This window comes from Callorhinus ursinus, unplaced genomic scaffold (assembly GCF_003265705.2).
Source record: "Callorhinus ursinus isolate GAN/ISIS: 27379988/994484 unplaced genomic scaffold, GSC_fseal_2.0 scaffold2, whole genome shotgun sequence".
NCBI lineage: Eukaryota > Metazoa > Chordata > Mammalia > Carnivora > Otariidae > Callorhinus > Callorhinus ursinus.
This window is the reverse complement of record NW_027397064.1, coordinates 69,647,787-69,669,621: the sequence shown is the minus strand read 5'-3', so window position 1 is coordinate 69,669,621 and position 21,835 is coordinate 69,647,787. Positions and strand designations below refer to the sequence as shown.

Here is a 21,835-nt window from a genome sequence, read left to right as displayed (position 1 = left end):
TCACCCATCAATTCAACTTCATGAATCAGATGTCCTTAATCAAATGTTTCATTTATAAAACATACTATGATCAGTTACTTTTCCTTTTATATCAGTTTTCTGGATAAGCAAGTTGAAGTGAACATTCCAGTTTGAGGATTTCAGAATAATTTTTCATTTATATTTTACAAAATAATAATTCTTAAATTATATTTGTCAACTCTATGTAACAGTTATTTAATATGAAAAAAATCTGTGGGGTAAACTCAAAACTATACAAATATAAAAATTCAGAACAGATTAAAATTATAAAGGGTCAGAAGCTGATAGAAATACTTCTATAATAGCTAATGAATTGGTAAGTAAGCATTCTTAGATGCATAGTTAAAACATCAATTTTATTTTTGTGAAGAAGTAAATGAGCTAAACCTGGGAGTCTCATGAACAGAAAACATGAACAATATCTAAATGGAGTTGTCACTCTTGCAGCAGTAATTAAGAACCAATCAAATACAATTTGATAGCAAAAAAGTTTTGTAACTCTAAAAAGAGTGATATCTAGAAGGAAGTGAGTCTAGAATTTCAACAAAATATGAGCTTTACTCACCACAGATTCAAATGGAAAAAAAAAAAGTATAGTCCTGTACACAGAGTTACATTGTGTCTGGCAACATTACAAAGAAGCTTTCTTATTCTGTTTTCTTATTCCTCCTTGTAAAATTCTTGGTGAAGGTAATTAAAACATAGAAAACACCTAAGTGACAACAGAATCTGTAGGGTTTATTCCCTGTTGGTCTATTCGCTTCTGTCTTTAGTAAAAAAGACTAGGACCACATTATAATGATTATAGTGATACCACGCATTATCAAAATAACACATTAGAGACTTTCTCTGCTATACACGGATATAATTGTAAAGAGAAGGGAAATAATTCCATAACACATTTCATATTTTTCACTATATTTTGCCCTTTAGCAAGAACCTAGAAGTCAATGATATAAAAATTACAGCTTTCTCATTAAAAAGCTCTTAACACTATAATTTTAATATTGTTTTTCTACCACCTTTAAAAAAACACAGATACTAATTCCACATAAAAAAATCTTCCAGAATTACTCTGTTCTTTATTCAAAAGTTGCTGTAATTCAGGCATTTCATGAACATACCTATTAAGTGTCAGGTGCTATGTTTGGAACGTGGCATACAAGGATGAATGCGACAATCCCTGACCTCAAGAAACTCATGGTTGAACATAATTTAAATAGTACTGAACTAGTTTTTACACCACAATGTATAAAACAAGTTATTTAATATTTCAAAATTATTTAAACTGGTACTGTTGTATGTAGGAGTCAATAATAGATCCCAAATACCTAAAAGAGTGTCTCAAAGTAGATATACAATAAATATCTGTTGAACAAATGAATTCACCATCCATAAGAGCAGAAGAGGCACATCCATGGGACTGATCCAAAGACCTTCAATTAGAACAGAAGCTGTTTTGAATCTTCATTTAAACTTGCAAGTATACTTCCTAGCTTCCTTTTGCCTTACTTCACCAACCCCTGGTCCTTTTTTTTTTTAATTACCATTTTGCCTTTCTTCCTCCTTGATTCCATTTAAGTCACATGTTGGATTTGATCACTCAAAATTCTACCACCTCCAAGCTCTTGAACTCTTAAGTCACACCCTAACCACAATTTCCCCATTTCCATTTCCTTATTTCTTAGCATGACCTCTAGTCACCTCCAGTCTTCTACCAGTCCCCTGACCCTATCTATTCGTCCTTCTCAATTTCATCAATTCTCCTGCGTTAACCCTGAAAGAAAAGTGTCACCTTTATGTCTACGCCCTCTCCACTTCTCAGAATCTTTAATATTTGTGCCAAACCTCAAACCTCAAGTTACTGATGTTTTCTTAATTACCAGGTCCCACTAATCTTTACTTGTCTTATTTTTCACCTCTCTGTATAAATCTGACATTGCTGAGTGCCTCTTCCTTATTAAAACCTACATTCAGCAAGATGGCGGGGTGTAGGAGACCTGGATTTCGTCTGGTCCCAGGAATTCAGCTGGATAGGGATCAAACCATTCTGAACACCTATGAACTCAACAGGAGATCGAAGAATAGCAGCAACTGTCTGAACAGAAAAGTGACCACTTTCTGGAAGGTAGGACATGCGGAGAAGTGAATCTGAAGCGATATTCGGGAGGATAGAAGGTGGGGGAGGGGGCCTCCATCCGCCACTTCTGGAAAGTGATAGAGCAGCGGAGCACAAAATTGGAACTTTTAGAGGTCGGCTCCACTGAAGGACGTTGCTCCAGTGGCTAAGTGCGGGGTGGGGGAGGGTGGGGGGGTGGAACCCTTGCTGGGATAGTGTGGTCTCAGGACCCTCAGGGTCACAGAAAGACCAGGGGTCCCTGAGTGAGGCAGAGCTCCCAGGTATGGGAGCAGGGAAACTGGCTGCAGAGACAGAGCCAAGGCGCAGGCTCTTAGCTGGGGGTTGCCATAAACCATGATCCGTGGCACAGTTGGGCCACTGTTCTTCCAGCAGGGACCCAACAAGCGGCAGATCCGGGGCAACTCCCCTTCCTCCCCTGGGAGGAGCGGCGTGGGAGTGCACCACAGGGATCTGCTGGGTTTGGAGACTCCACATGGGGTGGTGTGCCAGAGATAGAAACGCTCGGTCATAGGCCGGGTGAGCATGGAGTGCACCGGAGACTGGGGAGATGGGAGTGACTGACTGCTTTTCTCTGGGGGCTCACGGAAGAGTGGGACCCCGAGTTCTCGGTGCCTCCGGGGCGGAGATTGGGGGCTGCCATTTTCACTCTCGTTCTCCAAAGCTGTACAGAAAGCTTGCAGGGAACCAAAGTTCCCGAGAGCAAACCCGAGCAGATGACCTAGCCTGGACCTGGCAAGGGCGAGGCAATTCCGACTCCAGCAAAGACATTTGGGAACCGCGGCAAAAGGCCCCTCCCCCAGAAGATCAGCAAGACCAGCCAGCCAAGACCAAGTTTACCGATCAATGAGAACGGGAGAACTCAAGTGCTAGGGGAATACTGCACATAGAATTCATGGCTTTTTTACCATGATTCTTCAGTCTTTCAAAGTTAATTTTTTTAACTGTCTTTTAATTTTTTTAAGTTTTTCTTTTTCCGTTTATCAACCATCTTATCAATCCCTTTTTAAAAAAAAATCTTTATTTTTCATTTTTAGAGTCATATTCTATCCCTTCATAGTAGTTACCCTTATTTTTGATATATATATATATATATATATATGTTGTTCTCTCTTTAAAATATTGAGATATAGTTTCTTCTAACACATGAAAATATACCCTAAATCTATAGGGTATGGCTTTGTTCTAGTCTCCTGCCTGATCACATTCTCTCCCTTTTTTTTTTTATCCTCTTCTTTCTTTTTTCAATCAACTTCTTATCTTATCAATTCCTTTTATAAAATCTTTTATAATTTTCATCTTTACAGTCATATTCCATCCCTTCATCGTATTAACCTTTATTTTTGTATATATATAAGTTTTTCTTTCTCTAAAATTTTCGGAGGCACTTTCTTCTAACAGACCAAAATACACCCAAAATCTAGTGTGTGGCAATGATCTAATGCACCATCCTGATCATATTTGATCATATTCTGTTTTTTTGTTTGTTTGTTTGTTTTTATCCTTTTCTTTTTTTTTTCCTTTTTTCTTTCTTACCCTTTCTTTTCCCCTGGTTTCAGGTTTTTTCTGACTTGTTTAGGGTATATTTTCTGGGGATGTTGTTACCCTGTTAGCATTTTGTTCTCTCATTCATCTATTCTCTTCTGGACAAAATGACAAGACGGAAAAAGTCACCTCAACAAAAAGAACAAGAGGCAGTACTGACTGCCAGGGACCTGATCAATACAGACATTAGTAAGATGTCAGAACTAGAGTTCAGAATGATGATTTTAAAGATACTAGCTGAGCTTGAAAAAAGCATGGAAGTTATTAGAAAAACCCTTTCTGGAGAAATAAAAGAACTAAAATCTAACCAAGTCGAAATCAAAAAGGCTATTAATGAGGTGCAATCAAAAATGGAGGCTCTAACTGCTAGGATAAATGAAGCAGAAGAGAGAATTAGTGATATAGAAGACCAAATGATGGAAAATAAAGAGTCTGAGAAAAAGAGAGATAACTACTGGAGTACGAGGGCAGAATGAGAGATAAGCGATACCATAAGACGAAACAACATTAGAATAATTGGGATCCCAGAAGAAGAAGAAAGAGAGAGAGGGGCAGAAGGTATATTGGAGCAAATTATAGCAGAAAACATCCCTAATTTGGGGAAGGAAACAGGCATCAAAATCCAGGAGGCACAGACAACCCCTCTCAAAATCAATAAAAATAGATCAACACCCCAAAATCTAATAGTAAAACTTACGAGTCTCAGAGACAAAGAGAAAATCCTGAAAGCAGCTTGGGACAAGAGATCTGTAACCTACAATGGTAGAAACATTAGATTGGCAAGATACCTATCCACAGAGACCTGCCAGGCCAGAAAGGACTGGCATGATATATTCAGAGCACCAAATGAGAAAAATATGCAGCCAAGAATACTATATCCAGCTAGGCTGTCACTGAAAATAGAAAGAGAGATAAAAAAGCTTCCAGGACAAACAAAAACTAAAAGAATTTGCAAACACGAAACCAGCCCTACAAGAAATATTGAAAGGGGTCCTCTAAGCAAAGAGAGAGCCTAAAAGTAACATAGACCAGAAAGGAACAGAGACAATATACAGTTAACAGTCACCTTACAGGCAATACAATGGCACTAAATTCATATCTTTCAATAGTTACCCCAAATGTAAATGGGCTAAATGCCCCAATCAAAAGACACAGGCTATCAGATTGGATTAAAAAACAAGACCCATTGATATGCTGTCTGCAAGAGACTCATTTTAGAGCCAAAGACACCTCCAGATTGAAAGTGAGGGGCTGGAAAACCATTTACCATGCTAATGGACACCAAAAGAAAGCTGGGGTGGCAATCCTTATTTCAGACAAATTAGATTTTAAACCCAAGACTGTAATAAGAGATGAGGAAGGATGTTATATCATACTTAAAAGGTCTATCTAACAAGAAGATCTAACAATTGTAAATATCTATGCCCCGAACATGGGAGCAGCCAATTATATAAGCCAATTAATAACAAAAGCAAAGAAACACATTGACAACAATACAATAACAGTGGGGGACTTTTTTAACACCCCCTTCACTGAAATGGACAGATCATCTAAGCAAAAGATCAACAAGGAAATAAAGACTTTAAATGACACACTGGGCCAAATGGACTTCACAGATATATTCAGAACATTCCATCCCAAAGCAACAGAATACACATTCTTCTCTAGTGCCCATGGAACATTCTCCAGAATAGATCACTTCCTAGGTCACAAGTCAGATCTCAACCAGTACCAAAAGACTGGGATCATTCCCTGCATATTTTCAGACCACAATGCTTTGAAACTAGTACTCGATCACAAGAGGAAAGTCTGAAAGAACTCACATATATGGAGGCTAAAGAGCATCCTACTAAAGAATGAATGGGTCAACCAGGAAATTAAAGAAGAATTAAAAAAATTCATGGAAACAAATGAAAATGAAAATACAACTGTTCAAAATCTTTGGGATACAGCAAAGGCAGTCCTAAGAGGAAAGTATATAGCAATACAAGCCTTTCTCAAGAAACAAGAAAGGTCTCAAATATACAACCTAACCCTACACCTGAAGGAGCTGGAGAGAGAACAGCAAATAAAACCTAAACCCAGCAGGAGAAGAGAAATAATAAAGATCAGAGCAGAAATCAATGAAATAGAAGCCAAAAGAACAGTAAACAGATAAACGGAACTAGGAGCTGGTTCTTTGAAAGAATTAATAAGATTGATAAACCCCTGGCCAGACTTATCAAAAAGAGAACAGAAAGGACCCAAATTAATAAAATCATGAATGAAGGAGGAGAATGAGTCACAAACAATTATAAGAACATATTATGAGCAACTCTATGCCAGCAAATTAGATAATCTGGAAGAAATGGATGCATTCCTAGAGATGTATCAACTACCAAAACTGAACCAGGAAGAAAGAGAAAACCTAAACAGACCTATAACCACTAAGGAAATTGAAGCAGTCATCAAAAATCTCCCAACAAACAAAAGCCCAGGGCCAGATGGCTTCCCAGGGGAATTCTACCAAACATTTAAAGAATTAATACCTATTCTTCTGAAACTATTCCAAAAAATAGAAATGGAAGGATAACTTCCAAACTCATTTTACGAGACCAGCATTACCTTGATCCCCAAACCAGACAAAGACCCCATCAAAAAGGAGAATTACAGACCAATATCCTTGATGAACATGGATGCAAAAATTCTCACCAAAATCCTAGCCAGTAGGATCCAATAATACATTCGAAGGATTATTCACCACAACCAAGTGGGATTTATCCCTGGGATGCAAGTTTGGTTCAACATCCACAAATCAATCAATGTGATACAATACATTAATAAAAGAAAGAACAAGAACCATATGATCCTCTCAACAGATGCAGAAAAAGCATTTGACAAAGTACAGCAAACTTTCTTGATCAAAACTCTTCTAAGTATAGGGATAGAGGGTACATATCTCAATATCATAAAAGCCATCTATGAAAAACCCACAGCGAATACCATTCTCAATGGGGAAAAACTGAGAGCTTTCCCCCTAAGGTCAGGAACACGGCAGGGATGTCCACTATCACCACTGCTATTCAACATAGTATTAGAAGTCCTAGCCACAGCAATCAGACAACAAAAAGAAATAAACGGCATCCAAATTGGCAAGAAGTCAAACTCTCATTCTTTGCAGATGATATGATACTTTATGTGGAAAACCCAAAAGACTTCATGCAAAACTGCTAGAACTCATACAGGAATTCAGTAAAGTGGCAGGATATAAAATCAATGCACAGAAATCAGTGGCCTTCCTATACACCAACAACAAGACAGAAGAAAGAGAAATTAAAGGAGTCGATCCCATTTACAACTGCACCCAAAACCATAAGATACCTAGGAATAAATCTAACCAAAGAGGCAAAGAATCTGTACTCAGAAAAACTATAAAATACTCATGAAAGAAATTGAGGAAGACACAAAGAAATGGAAAAATGTTCCATGCTCATGGATTGGAAGAACAAATACTGTGAAGATTTCAATGCTGCTTAGAGCAATCTACACATTCAAGGCAATCCCCATCAAAATACCATCCACTTTTTTCAAAGAAATGGAACAAATAATCCTAAAATTTGTATGGAACCAGAAAAGACCCTGAACAGCCAGAGGAATGTTGAAAAAGAAAAGCAAAGCTGGTGGCATCACAATTCGGGACCTCAAGTTCTATTACAAAGCTGTCATCATCAAGACAGTATGGTACTGGCACAAAAACAGACACATAGATCAATGGAACATAATAGAGAGCCCAGAAATGGACCCTCAACTCTATGGTCAACTAATCTTCGACAAAGCAGGAAAGAATGTCCAATGGAAAAAAGAGTCTCTTCAACAAATGGTGTTGGGAAAATTAGACAGCCACATGCAGAATGAAAGTGGACCATTTCCTTACACCACACACAAAAATAGACTCAAAATGGTTGAAAGACCTAAATGTGAGACAGGAGTCCATCAAAATCCTACAGGAGAACACAGGCAACAACCTCTTCAACCTCAGCTGCAGCAACTTCTTCCTAGAAACAAGGCAAGGAAACCAAGGGCAAAAATGAACTATTGGGACTCCATCAAGATAAAAAGCTTTTGCACAGCAATGGAAACAGTCAACAAAACCAAAAGACAACCGACACAATGGGAGAAGATATTTACAAATGACATATCAGATAAAGGCTAGTATCTAAAATCTATAAAGAACTTATCAAACTCAACACCCAAAGAACAAATGATCCAATCAAGAAATGGGCAGAAGACATGAACAGACATTTTTCCAAAGAAGACATTCAAATGGCCAACAGACACATGAAAAAGTGCTTAACATCACTCGGCATCAGGGAAATCCAAACCAAAACCTCAATGAGATATCACCCCACACCAGTCAGAATGGCTAAAATTAACAAGTCAGGAAACGACAGATGTTGGCGGGGATGTGGAGAAAGGGGAACCCTCTTACACTGTGGTGGGAATGCCAGCTGGTGCAACCACTCTGGGAAACTGTAGGGAGGTTCTTCAAAAAGTTGAAAATAGAGCTACCCTACGACCCAGCAATTTCACTACTGGGTATTTACCCCAAAGATACAAATGTAGGGATCCGAAGGGGTACGTGCACCCCAATGTTTATAGCAGCAATGTCCACAATAGCCAAACTGTGGAAAGAGCCAAGATATCCACTGACAGATGAATGGATAAAGAAGATGTGGTGTATATATACAATGGAATATTATGCAGCCATCAAAAGGAATGAAATCTTGCCATTTGCAACAACGTGGATAGAACTGGGGAGTGTTATGCTGAGCAAAATAAGTCAATCAGAGAAAGACATATATCATATGACCTCACTGATATGAGTAATTCTTAATCTCAGGAAACAAACTGGGGGTTGCTGGAGTGGTGGGGAGTGGGAGGGATGGGGTGGCTGGGTGATAGACATTGGGGTGGGTATGTGCTATGGTGAGCGCTGTGAATTGTGCAAGACTGTTGAATCACAGATCTGTACCTCTGAAACAAATACATTATATGTTAAGAAGAAGAAGAAGAAGATAGCAGGAAGGGAAGAATGAAGGGGGGGAAATCGGAGGGGGAGATGAACCATGAGAGACGATGGACTCTGACAAACAAACTGAGGGTTCTAGAGGGGAGGGGGGTGGAGGGATGGGTTAGCCTGGTGATGGGTATTAAAGAGGGCACGTTCTGCATGGAGCACTGGGTGTTATATGCAAATAATGAATCATGGAACACTACATCAAAAACTAATGATGTAATGTATGCTGATTAACATAATAAAAAAAATAAAATAAATAAAACGCACATTCAGGGGAATGGGGGGGAGGGGGGCAACACACACACACACACACACACACACACACACAACCCATGTTCACCCTTAAGCTCCAGGTCTTGAACTGTCTTGATCTTCGTCTCAACTACATATTTTAATAATATTTCTGGTCTGCTTTATTGGATTTTCTTTTCTAAAAGTAAGCATTCTTTAGGATTTTATCCAGCTATATTTATTTCTTTTTGTATGCTTTCTTTCTCAGTTATTTCATGTGCCTCCAGTGTTTTTTAACTATCACTTCTATGCAAATAATTGGTAAAGTAGGATTTTAGTTCTTTGAGAACAAAAGCTGAATCACATTTATCTCAGTATCCACAATACCTGTAAAGTGTGAAACACAATTCGTATTTAACAAATGTTGAATTTAACAAATGTTAAATTAACAAGTGTTAAATCCCACTGTTGTATTTTTGGTCACATTATTTCTTCTACTTCACCACTCCCCCATCCCCCGGCCTATGTAACATGCTTTTTTGATTTCTTTTGCCTCATATAATCCTATCTATCCTAACCATCTCAAAAACATACTGCCTAAGAAGTATCTCTGAATTTCCCAGACATGCTTCGGGGTTTCTTTGAACTTTCATGATTACGGGCTATCTTTTACCATACCATTACTAGAATATAACATTACAAAGGAAAAGGCCATCTCTTAATCATTTTTACTCTCTACAAAACACTGCATAAAGCAAACCTATCGCTTCAAGGGCAACACTTCCTAATACCTGCTACAGACAACTAAAATGATAGTTTTGTTTCCTTCTTTTAAAAGGCTAAAATAACCAGGAATTATTCTTTAAATGGTTAAGAATACAGTTGATCCTTACACAACATAGAGGTAAGGAGAGCCAACCCTCCCTCCACCCCCTCTGCAGTTGAAAATCCACCTATAACTTTTGACTTCCCCCAAAACTTAACTACTAATAGCCTATTGTTGACTGGAAGCCTTACTGACAACATCAACAGTCAATTAACACCTATTTTGTATGTTATTTATATTCTATACCATATTCTTACAAAAAGTAAGTAGAGAAAAGGTTAAGAAAATCATAATGAAGAGAAAGTACATTTATAGTACTATATCGCATTTATTGTTATGTTAATCACCATACATCATTAGTTTTTGACATAGCGTTCCATCATTCATTGTTTGCGTATAACACCCAGTTCTCCATGCAGAACGTGCCCTCTTTAATACCCATCACCAGGCTAAACCATACCCCCAACCCCCTCCCCTCTAGAACCCTCAGTTTGTTTCTCAGAGTCCATAGTGTCTCATGGTTCGTCTCTCCCTCCGATTCTCCCCTCTTCATTCTTCCCCTCCTGCTGTCTTATTGAAAAGAAAAGTGTGTATAAGGGGCCCACACAGTTCAAACCTGTGTTGTTCAAAGGTCATCTGTAGATCTCACTTTTTCTCTGCTCCAATTATAAAAACCATTCACAATGTTACTCAAATGTCTTTGGGAAATTAGAAGCTGATTTAATTCTATGTTGTGGCTTTAATCTTTTATACAGCAGGGGGTGCTGTTTAGATTACACCCTTGGTTCTTCTACCAGAACAATGTCCTTAGCCTTCAGCTGTCTTGAAATTTTAAGCTACTGTTCACAAGGTGATTTTTGATCATGGACTGGTGGTGGCTCAGTGAATGCTATAACTACATTTAAAACAAAACATTGATACTGTCTTACATGAAACAAAATACAACATGAATCAAACAGGCTCTATTAATATTACACTACAAAATAAGATTATTTGGATATTAGAATGTTCCACTTTTGGAGAAGTAATTTTTTTCTACATTAATATGTCTAATATCAGAAGATGCTCCCAAATAATAACTTGTTATGTTTAAAACTCTTAAATTTTGCTCAGAGGAAACATTTGCAACCTGATAAATTGTATCATAAAATGAAAATAATTTTACAAGATTACACTCATTCTTTTTAACAGGTATTAACATTCAAACATAATTTCAATATTATAAATGAACTTTTTAGTTTCTATTTTAATGGGCAGGTAACAATGTGCACAGTTTGCATAATAAAAATTAATATATATCCATAATAACTAAGTTCTGACTTATATTGTAAGAAGCTGAACACTTTTGAGCAGAGCTTTTCAAATTCTGCTTGTCAGTATATGTATAGGTGATTTAAAGCAGTTACATGTCAGTGTCTCAGTAACAACACATGGTAACTGCAAGTATCTTTATTAATGATAGTGCATTTCATGCAACACAATAAAGGTTTTCCTCCCACAAGAACAAAATAGTATAAATACTGTACTAATGCCTTGAACCTGAACTACCAGTGAACAAAATCTCCTGTCAGGAAAAGTCCAGATAGCCAATTAAAACAAAATAATTACAAGAAGTATGCTAAAGCATCTAATCTTTTTAAAAATCAAGGAGACTGATTACTATGATAGAACTCCACAAATGTTGCTTTTTGTATGCTAGAAATAAAAATGTCTTTAATCTTTCATTGCTTCCCAAACTTGTTGCAACATGTCTTCAAACTCGTCTCTAGTTCTTTAAAATTATAAGCATAATTTTACAGCATTGCAAAATCAGCCTCTAGTATACAACCTGCAAAGTAGGCTAATCATCAAAAATGTGATGCAGCGCATTCAAATAAGTTATATGTGTACTTTAACACTAGTAATGAATAAGTGTAATAAACAGATTGAACATCATCAAAATTACTGTAAATTAAAAAAATGCTCAAATTACTGGCTCACATTAAAATTCTTAAATATATTAATCTTCAAATATTCTGGAACTCAAAATGTACAAACTATAACCTTGAACTTTGATTAGAGAACAGAAAGAATTCTATAGTTAATGGTGACATTTCCTGCAAATAATCTTCATTCCATTCCTGCAGTCTCAAAATTTTCTCAGTCAGTTAACCCCTACATTTTAGTATTTCAAAAGATGCATGGCATGGAAATAAAGTCTTTATTTTTAAGCATTTATTTTGAGATTATTTTAGGACTCACAAGATTTGCAAAATTAGTAGAGTCCCAACCTCCATATGTTAACATCTTATATGACAAAAAATAATTTTCAAAACCAGGAAGTTAATCTTAATTAACTAAAATTAAAAATTTATTCAGATCTTATCAGTTTTAGTTGCTGTATCTCCTTAATTTTCTCTGATTTGTGTCAGTTCCTCAGTCTTCTCTCATGATCTTGATCCACTGAAGAGTCCTGGTCCGGTACTTCATAGAACATCTCCCAATGTGGGTTTGTCTGATGCCTTCTCATGATTAGAAAAGGTTAGGCAACATTGGGAAGGAGAAGCAATACACTCTTCACAGTGCAACGTATCTGGGGTCTAAGATGTTGCTATGTGTACTGGTGATACTAACTTTGAACACTTGATTAAGTTGTGATCTGCCTGGATTCTATGTCAAGTTACTATTTTCCTTTCAAACAGTTTTTTTTTTTTTTAATTAGAAAATAAGTCATTAAAAGCCTAGGTAAACTTGGGAACAAAAGCTGCCACTCTCTAACACTGAACATGGTAAAGTTTTCATTTCAGTTCAGCAAATGACTGTTAAAGACAGGAGCAGTTCCTCTTTCATAATAAGCATTTTTGTTAGACCAATGAAAGGATTTAGAGTTCATGGATTAAGATGCTAAAAATATACAATATTTTATATATACTTTTATCTTCAAATCCGGCTGTACTTTAATAATGAAATAGAAAAAAGTTCACTAAAATAATCAAATTCCAAAATCTTATTTTACCTATGTTTCAATAAATAAAAAATTATTACAATGAGCAAAAATTATTAAAATCAGCTTTGAGAAACATACTGGGTATATTAATTTGCTGGGGATGCCATAACGAAGTACCACAAACTGAGTGCCTTAGAACACAATGTATCATCTCACAGTCCCAGAGGTTAGAAGTCTGAAATCAAAGAGTTGACAGGGCCATGCTCCCTCTGAAGGCACTAAGGAAGGATCTGTTCCATGCTTCTCTCTTAGCTTTTGGGAACCTCAGGTGTTCTTCATATGTCCTCACATGGGCTTCTCTGTGCATGTCTCTGTGTCCAAATTTCCCCCTTTTATAAGGAAATGAGTCTTACTGGACCCTATTTCCAAATGGGTCACATTCTGAGATATTGGGGGTTAGGACTCCAGTATATCTTTTTTTAGGAGGACATAAAATTTAATCTATAACACTGGGTTTATTTTTATGAGTACTTAACTGATTGGAAGGCATTACCTTTCTATAGTAATTTACTGTTAAAATTCTAAATTAAAACCACAAATAAAAGTTAAAGTAAAATAATATTTCAAAAACAAACCCACTGAGGAAGGCTATACAGCTGAACATTTGAGAGCCTTTATTTATGAAATTTATAGATATCTACACTATAGACAGATCAACTAAAAATGTTATAATAGTTATTTATACCATAACACAAATACTAAAAGAAATTGGAATGATACCTTGGCTTTATACTTAAACCCACAAGAATAGGCCTATCTCATTTTTTTGATGATTCTCTAGTGACTGTAAGCTGAACCCCTGGTTATCTTTTAAATGAGAATTTCTAATAAAATAATAACTTTGGACTTGCAGGGTTTTATTTATTCATTCCCTGTCTAGTAAGGTCAACCGATGCTTTAAGATTCCTCACCATATGGCTTATAATGCCCATCCCCAACTAAAATCTGCATAGCCATTTGGTACTACCAGAACAATATAAAGCATGGCCTAGAAAACTTATTAATTAAAGTTAATTTATCATCTAATTTTCAAGTCCAAGTTCTCCAAGTTCATCTCCTTCCTTTCAAAATTGCTTCTTGAGCATATATTTTGTGCCAGGCACTGACTAGAACATGCTGATAAAAGAAAGCAGATATAGTTCCTGTCCTTTAAATGTAGGAAAAGGGACAAATAAGTAAAATAACACCAAATGTATAATTATATATTGTGAAGAGTATGATGGAGGAAATTATTAGGGACAAAAATATATAATAGTGGAACAATTACCTAGACACTATGAAAAGAGGAGAATTCTCCAATTAATGTCTCAGGACATCTAACCTGAGAAAAAGCATAAGAAAGAATCAGCCACATGAAAATTTTCCAGACAGAGAGAGAACATGTTTCACATCCTGGTTTCGGAAAGAATGCTTTGTATCTGAAGAAGTAAAAGGCCAGGGACTCTGAAAGATAATGGGAACAGAGTAAGAACAGTACCAGATAAGTTTTTTTTTTTTAAGATTTTATTTATATGACAGAGAGAGACAAAGTGAGAGAGGGGACACAATCAGGGGGCATGGGAGAGAGAGAAGCAGGCTCCTCGCTGAGCAGGGAGCCTGATGCGGGGCTCGATCCCAGGAACCCTGGGATCATGACCTGAGCCAAACGCAGATGCTTAACAACTGAGCCACCCAGGCACCCCCACTACCAGGTAAGTTTTAAGTAGGCAGAGATTAGATCATGAAGAGTATATCAGTTAGGTCAAAAAATACCAAACACCCAATTCAAAATGGCTAACTGAAAAGGTGAATGTATTAACTCATATTGTGTAAAAACTTTTGGAAACAGCTCCTTTTAGATAAGGAAGACTGATTGAAAGTTTACCAGTACCTAATTTCTCTTTCTTCTCTTGGCTCTATGTCCTCAAATGGGCCCTTTCTCCTAAGTTTGTGAGACAAAAGGGTATCCTTTCTCACTAATAAAAATCCCAGAATGGAGTCTCTTTGTCTTTGATTAGTCTGACTTACATTATGTGCCCATTATACCTTAACCAATCACTACTGCCTGGGAAAAAAGATATTTGGATTGATTAGATTGGGTCACATATCACCCCTGGGGTCTTAAGTGAAATTTTTTTTTAAAGTGATTTGTTTTGAGGGGGACAATTTCAGGTAATATTATAGTGGTGGTGTAGAGGTCACATAAACCATCCACAGAAAATAATAATAAAACCTTGATTTAAAACAACATCAGGAAATTTAAAGGGGAAACTCTGGCAGTGAGCAAACCGCAGAAACAATGAGGCTCAAATTCAGAGCTTGAACTATCCAAATGCCTAGCCACGAGTACACTGTGCATGAATGGGGAGGGAAGCCAGGGGCACAGCAAAATAGCTAGCAGAGAACATAGAGAAATCTACTCTTGAAAGACAGAGCTACCCACGGCAGATCAGTTGAGTTTGATGTATTTCTTAAATGAGTCCATTCCTTCACCATGATTAGCTTAGACAGCAGAAAAGCCTGAAGTGTCAGAGTACAGAGTCCAAAGCTGGCAGAACAGGTGGAAAGTAGTAGAGAGGGTAATCTTAGAAGCAAGGGAACCAGAGAGAAAGAGACTCATCTCTGCCTAAGTACTTGGCTGACCCGACAATATCACAGGCACAAAGGAGACCCACAGGGTGCCAGTCTAAAAAAGCAACTGTGGAAAGCCAAAAAACAGGGCACAGATCATCATCAGTATGTTTTTGACCACAACGACTTTAAAATGGACATCAATAAAAAAAAAATCAAAATGTCAAATTATTGACTTCTAAATAACCCATCTATCAAAGAAGAATTCACAAAGTAAAATAGAAAATATTTTCACTAGAATAATAATGAAAATAAATAAAAACTTGTGGGATACAGCTATCGCAGTACTTAACAGGGAAATTTGTAGCATTAAATGCATATATAAGAAAAAGAAAGGTCTTAAATAAATGATCTAAGCTTTCCCTTTAAGAAGTTACCAAAAAAAAAAAAAAAAAGGAAATCATACTCACAGAAAAACAGAAGGAGATAATAAAGGACAGAAATCAATAAAACAGAAAACTGAGAAAAATCAATGAAACCAAAAGCTAGTTTGTCAAAAAGATTAATAATATTGATAAACCTCAAAAATATTGATAAACCTCCAGTCAGAAAGAAAAAAGGGCACAAATTATTAATATCAATAATGAAAGAGAAGACATTCAAAGGATGAGGTATTATTTGGATTAACAATGTGCCCATAAATTCAATAATTTAGATGAAATGGACAAACTCCTTGAAAGACATCAACAACCAAGGCTCACTAAAGAAGAAAAAGATAACCTGAATAGTTGTATGTTGATATTTAAAAAGTTGAACTCATGTTTTAATATCTTCCAACAACAACAACAACAAGAAAACCTTGAAAACCCAGATGACTTCACTGGTGGATTCTACCAAAAATTTAAGGAAGAAATAATACCAATTTGATACAAACTTTTCCCCAAAACAGATTTTCAAGAAGGAGGCAGAGGTCAACTATATCATTTCTGACAAATCCCAAAAGAGATTTCTTTTGCTTTTTTAAAGATTTTATTTATTTGAGAGAGAGAGAGAGAGAGAGAGAGAGAGAGAGAGAGACAGCACTCAGGCATGAGTAGTAGGGGAAGGGGTAGTGGGAGAGGGAGGAGCGGACTCCCCACTGAGTGCAGAGCCTGTCGTGGGGCTTGATCTCAGGACCCTGAGATCATGACCTGAATGAAGTCAAACGCTTAACCAACTGAGCCACCCAGGCGCCCCTCGAAAGAGATTTGTGCTAAGTATACATGAGCTATTAAATGTTCTGAAGAAAAAAACTGCTGAAACTGGAATAAAGCTCATCTATATGTATCAGGAGTTTATTACACTTCACAGGTTGGGAGATATGGCAGGGGGCCTATCACTAGATGAGCTCAAGTGGATAGGTAATTGGCTCATTTAACATTTGTTCTAAACTTCTTTCAGTGTATCTTCCTGTGATGCAGAAGCTGGGCAGCTAAAAATTACATTTACCAGTCTCTTTTGCAGCCAGGATTCTGGATATTGTTTAGATTCTGCCAATCAAATGTATTTGGAAAGAATTAAAAACTGAGTTAAGCCGGCAGATTGGCAGCACACGAGGTATCCTTTTAGATGGTGTAGATCTAGCAGGTAACACAGAGCAAACTTGGAGGCAGTTATGTCAGTGGTTCCTGATTACTGGATTGAAGCTAAGGTGGTATGATCCATGGAGTCTTCAGTCGGAAAAGTGGTGTCCTGATTCAACCAAAGGTAGTTTCCTTAAGCAGGCCAATTCAACAGTAATGCCCTGAAATCATTTGTGGGGATGAGGAAACCGGCTCCTCAATAATTTCATAAGTATCCAACTCCCTGTATTAAATCTCTTTCTGCTTAAACAGCCTTAGTGGTTTGTGTTATCATGGGCTGAACTGACAGATATAGCAACCAACAGCCCCAAATGGTGACAGTTGCAAAGCCAAAAGACCAATTCAGTCTATCACAACTGGCCTGATATCTGATAACCATGGACTTTTCAAAGTAAAACTAAAAGAGAGGTAAATGAAATCTTTAAAAATATATATGTATGACCTTGAAGGTAAAAGAGTGGTTCTTAAACAAGACAAAAAGGATAAGCATAAATAAAAATACTGATAAATCTGACTACATTAAAATTGGAAGTTCTATTAAACAAAAGACAATTCAGAATAAAAAAAGACACACCACAGACTGGGAAAAGATATCTCCCACAAATATAACTGACAAAAGGACCAGCATCCAAAATGTAATACACTCATAAATCTATAAGAAAAAGATACATAATCCAATAGAAACATGTATCAAAGCCCTAAATAATCACTTCAAAAAAGAAGAAATCCAAAAGGCTAAAAACATAAAAATTTACCTTAATGAGACACTGTTTAGTATTCAGCATTGACAAAAATCAAAAAGCCTGTCAATGAGAAGTGTTAGCATGGATGACAAGCAACAGGAATTCTAATATACAGCTGGTGGGAAAATAAATTAGTCCTACTGGTAAGGTTGAAGACATTTTCAGAAATGTACACTTATATACACTGGAATCCATGTTTAATGGTCAGAACATTGTAATTGGTAAAAACAACTCAAATATCCACCAGCGGTTGTGTGGATATATAAATGGATGTATATTTCATTAAATACAAGATGCAAAAAGATACCTAAGCCTTTTACCCTTTACAACTTATTCCTCCTCCACGTTTCTCATTACATCACTCCTGACCCAGTTTTTCAAGTCATGTCAGGGCTTGTCTCTCTCTCTAAACATTGCCTTGCCAAATTTGAATAGTCATTATATCCTATAAGAATCTACTCCCTAAGTATTTCTGCAACCTTCTTTCTCCATCTCCAATAACTCCTTAATATGGGCCCATATCATTTCTCACCCAGATAAATACAAGTAATTCCTAAAAGTCTTCTTTGCCTCTGGTGTCATTCCCATTGCAAACTGATGGTCGACATGATGCTAAAGCTTTCATTTTCAAAGCGGTGTGATCATATAAAACCCTTCCACTTGGATGAAGTATGAATAAAAATAATGGTTATAATTTACTAAGCCCCTACTGTACAATAGGCATTATCTCATTTGTCCTTATAATGCTGCAAAATGGGTGGTGATATCCATTTTATAGATGAGGCAACTAAAGCTCAGAGAGGAATACGTAATTTGCCCAAATTCACATAGCTAATATGTGGATAAGCCAAGATTCCATTTCAAGATATTTCAATTGCAAAATCTTTGCTTTTAATCAATACATTATTCTGCCTAACTTCGTAAGCACCACACACGGAGTTCTACATGATCTAACACGAGCCCATTCCCCAGCTTGAGCTCCTGTTCCTCTGGTTCCACTTAGCTGTAGTAGACATTGCTGATCCATTCTCTCCTTCCTTACTAAGAACCTCTGTTTTCTTCAGGACGGCAGTATGCTCAGCTAAAAACTAGTTTTCCTGACCTTCCTTGAAGCTGAGATTACCATTCTGATGAAAGAGAAGTAAGTGGAAATCTCTGGATGGGGTTTCTGGGAAAGCTCTTTAAAAAGGGTCAACATAAGCTGGCAAGCAACTTTTGCTCCATTCCCACCCCACCTTCTTTTCTGGAAAATAGTGCTCTATGTGGATCAGCTCTCTTACAGCCACGGGATACACATGTGAGCATGAAAGTCCCATACTCCAGAAGACACAATATAAAATTAGGAGCCCAGGTCTGTGATGGCATTACCCACTTCGGGACTGCCTCTCAACGGGCTTGTGTGTTTAAATGCCATGTTTTCCTACTCAGAGTTAAGCATTGTCAGAACTGACACATACCCTAAGTTGAGGCTTTTACTGGTCAACTTGCAATTTCCTCAATATACTATGATTTGGCACACTTCTGTAGAGGGAATTAAGATACATATGTAAATCAATCTCTTTAATTTTTCAAAGAAAAGTAGGCATACTCAGGCTTTAGCCAGAGACGTTTTAAATGGCTTATTTGTTCTATATATTCAGCATTTTTATAAGCTTTTGTTTGAAGGTTCTACCCTTAAAAATGGGTTGAAAACCACTGGTCTATGACACAGTTTAAACTATCATTGAAATTTATCAAAGTTCTATCTTTGGATTAGGTCAATAACGACAAATCTCAAACAAATTTGATAAAGTGTAATTGTGAAACTATTATTCTTTTAGCCTTCACTCAGAGCCAATATGCGGAATCATGTGAGTATCTGTGAAATTGGCCCATGGGATACTGTGCATCATTTGGCTTGTTATACAAAGGTTCTGGTGACATATTTCCTACACCATTCAGGGCTAGAAAAAAGTTTGGTTTTCATCTGAGGAGTTGATATACTTACTAGCAATGGTGTGTGAGTCATGGAAGCCATTATGTTTTCCTTTTACTCTTAGCAGCTAATTCAGTAAGTTTTTTGTTCGATAAGAGTGGCTTTCTTCAGCTAACACCTTTTCAGTTTTTAGAGCCTATGTTTTGATATTTTAGTTACTTTTTGTTTGTTTATTGTGCCAATACATTTACTGAAAGCTGTCCCAAATTATTTTTTAGAAATAGGCAAGTTATTTTTAAAAACTCATACCTTAAAGGGAAAAGAAATATTACTCTTCTGATAAGACCAACAAAACCCATATGCAGATAACCTTAGATCAATCATTATTGCAACGTTGTTTTCTATCCTAGTTACTACAATAAAATTAAAGCGTTTTGTGTTGTGAGATGCAATCCTCCCAGGTCCCTGCATGTTGTCGCTGGGTATGCTAAGAATGCAAAGCCTAGACCACTCTTTAAGCAGGCCATTTCTCAGGATTGCATTTGCAAGGAACAACCCTGAAAGATAAAGCAACATCTTCTTTAAGACAAAGAGTGGGTTTGCTTTCATTTTTATGAAAGTAATGGATTCCCCAAGTTCAGTATTCTTCAGCTGTGACACAAACCCACTGCATTTATAAGATTCAATTGGGACATCACGTAGCCTCTGTGGGACTTGGGAGGCATGGGGAACAAATGCCAACATGATATTCATGTTAACTGCTGTGACAATAAGTAATAAAATTTCTGACCCAGGGGTTTCATGTCTTCTGCCAGCATCCATAATAGTGACAGACTAACTTCTGGGTAGGTTTAATCCCAAATCCTGACAAGGTATTCACTCAAAAAAATTAGTTGATCATTCAAAGTTTGAAAGCAGGTTTGAATTACATCCTTTGTAACTCAGAAGAATTCCTATAGACATACCATTAATGAAGATGACAGAGAATGGCCAATTAAAATAACTGTTTAAAACAACAGAATGTCCTCAAAGGAGCCATTAAAGAACTGTTGAGGTTTTGACATTTTAAAGCTGAAAATTGTTTTGTCTCTATAAATCAAACAAATTGAGGAGATTTAAGTTGTTTATTAAGACAGAGTCCAGGCCCATCAACACTCTACGATCTTGTTTTAAAGAAAATGAAGAGAATTATCAGAATGAATGGGCCAAAAAGAATGAATCAAATAAGAAAAGACAAGAAAATGATAAATAGAGCTATCTAGGACAACTGCACATTCTCTTAAGCAACCTATGGGTTGGAAGTTAATATAAGGCTTTACTTTAAACATGAACCATAACACTGTGAAAGCTAAAAACAAAAAAAAGCATTTTCTTAGAAGGTGAAAAAACTCATGCTGTACATACTGAAAGTATAATATGTTAATAACTGATCTATTTCTGAATAAACATAGAAATAAAATGTGTTTCCATTCAAAATAAGCAACTCAACATAAAAAATCTATAACCTTTTAAGTTCGTAAATAAATGATAAAAAATGAATTCCTTTCCAGACAAGGAAATTTCTGAAGCTACCCAGCAACTCAGCATACCCCACACCCCTTTTGCAACTCCCAATTACTGCCAACAAAAAATAGTGCCCGAGATGTGACTAATTCAGAAAACTGAGAAATTGGTAACAGCAAAGTATCCAGAAAACTCATGGCTCTGTACTCAAGAATGCTATTAAAATCTTCAACATTAAAAAAAAAAAATTCTCTAGAAACATTATATAAAGACTAATTCAGAAGTAAATACAAAGTTAGCAGATTGGAAGATACACTGAAATGAGTTGACAACAAAGGGAAGAAGAATTATAAAAAGCAGGGAAGAATAATTACAAAGATACAATTGTGTGCAATCATTTAGACAAACTAACTTAAGATAAACCTGCATCACTATTTTTGAATACAGCATACCATCAAAGGAATTCATCATTTCATATATAAGGGAAGTGTGCATGAAGTTGTGAAAGCACTTAACCAAGACTGCACAGGACGCAAGAGAACAGGGATTTTATTTATTTATTTTTATAATAAAAGACTGTTTTATCTTAGTTATTTTATAATCACTAAGAAAATTCTACAAAAAATTGTTCTGATACATCAATGACAAAATGACATCCTTCCTGTCATTCCACTGATTAAAAAAATAATTGAACAAATAT

The 21,835-nt window shown here is 36.5% G+C and overlaps 1 protein-coding gene across 25 annotated transcripts in view; it reads right to left on the bottom strand.

The window, feature by feature from the left end:
* Positions 1-21,835, bottom strand: part of BAZ2B (bromodomain adjacent to zinc finger domain 2B) — a 311,231-nt gene that overhangs the window by 116,026 nt on the left and 173,370 nt on the right. The window lies entirely within an intron of this gene.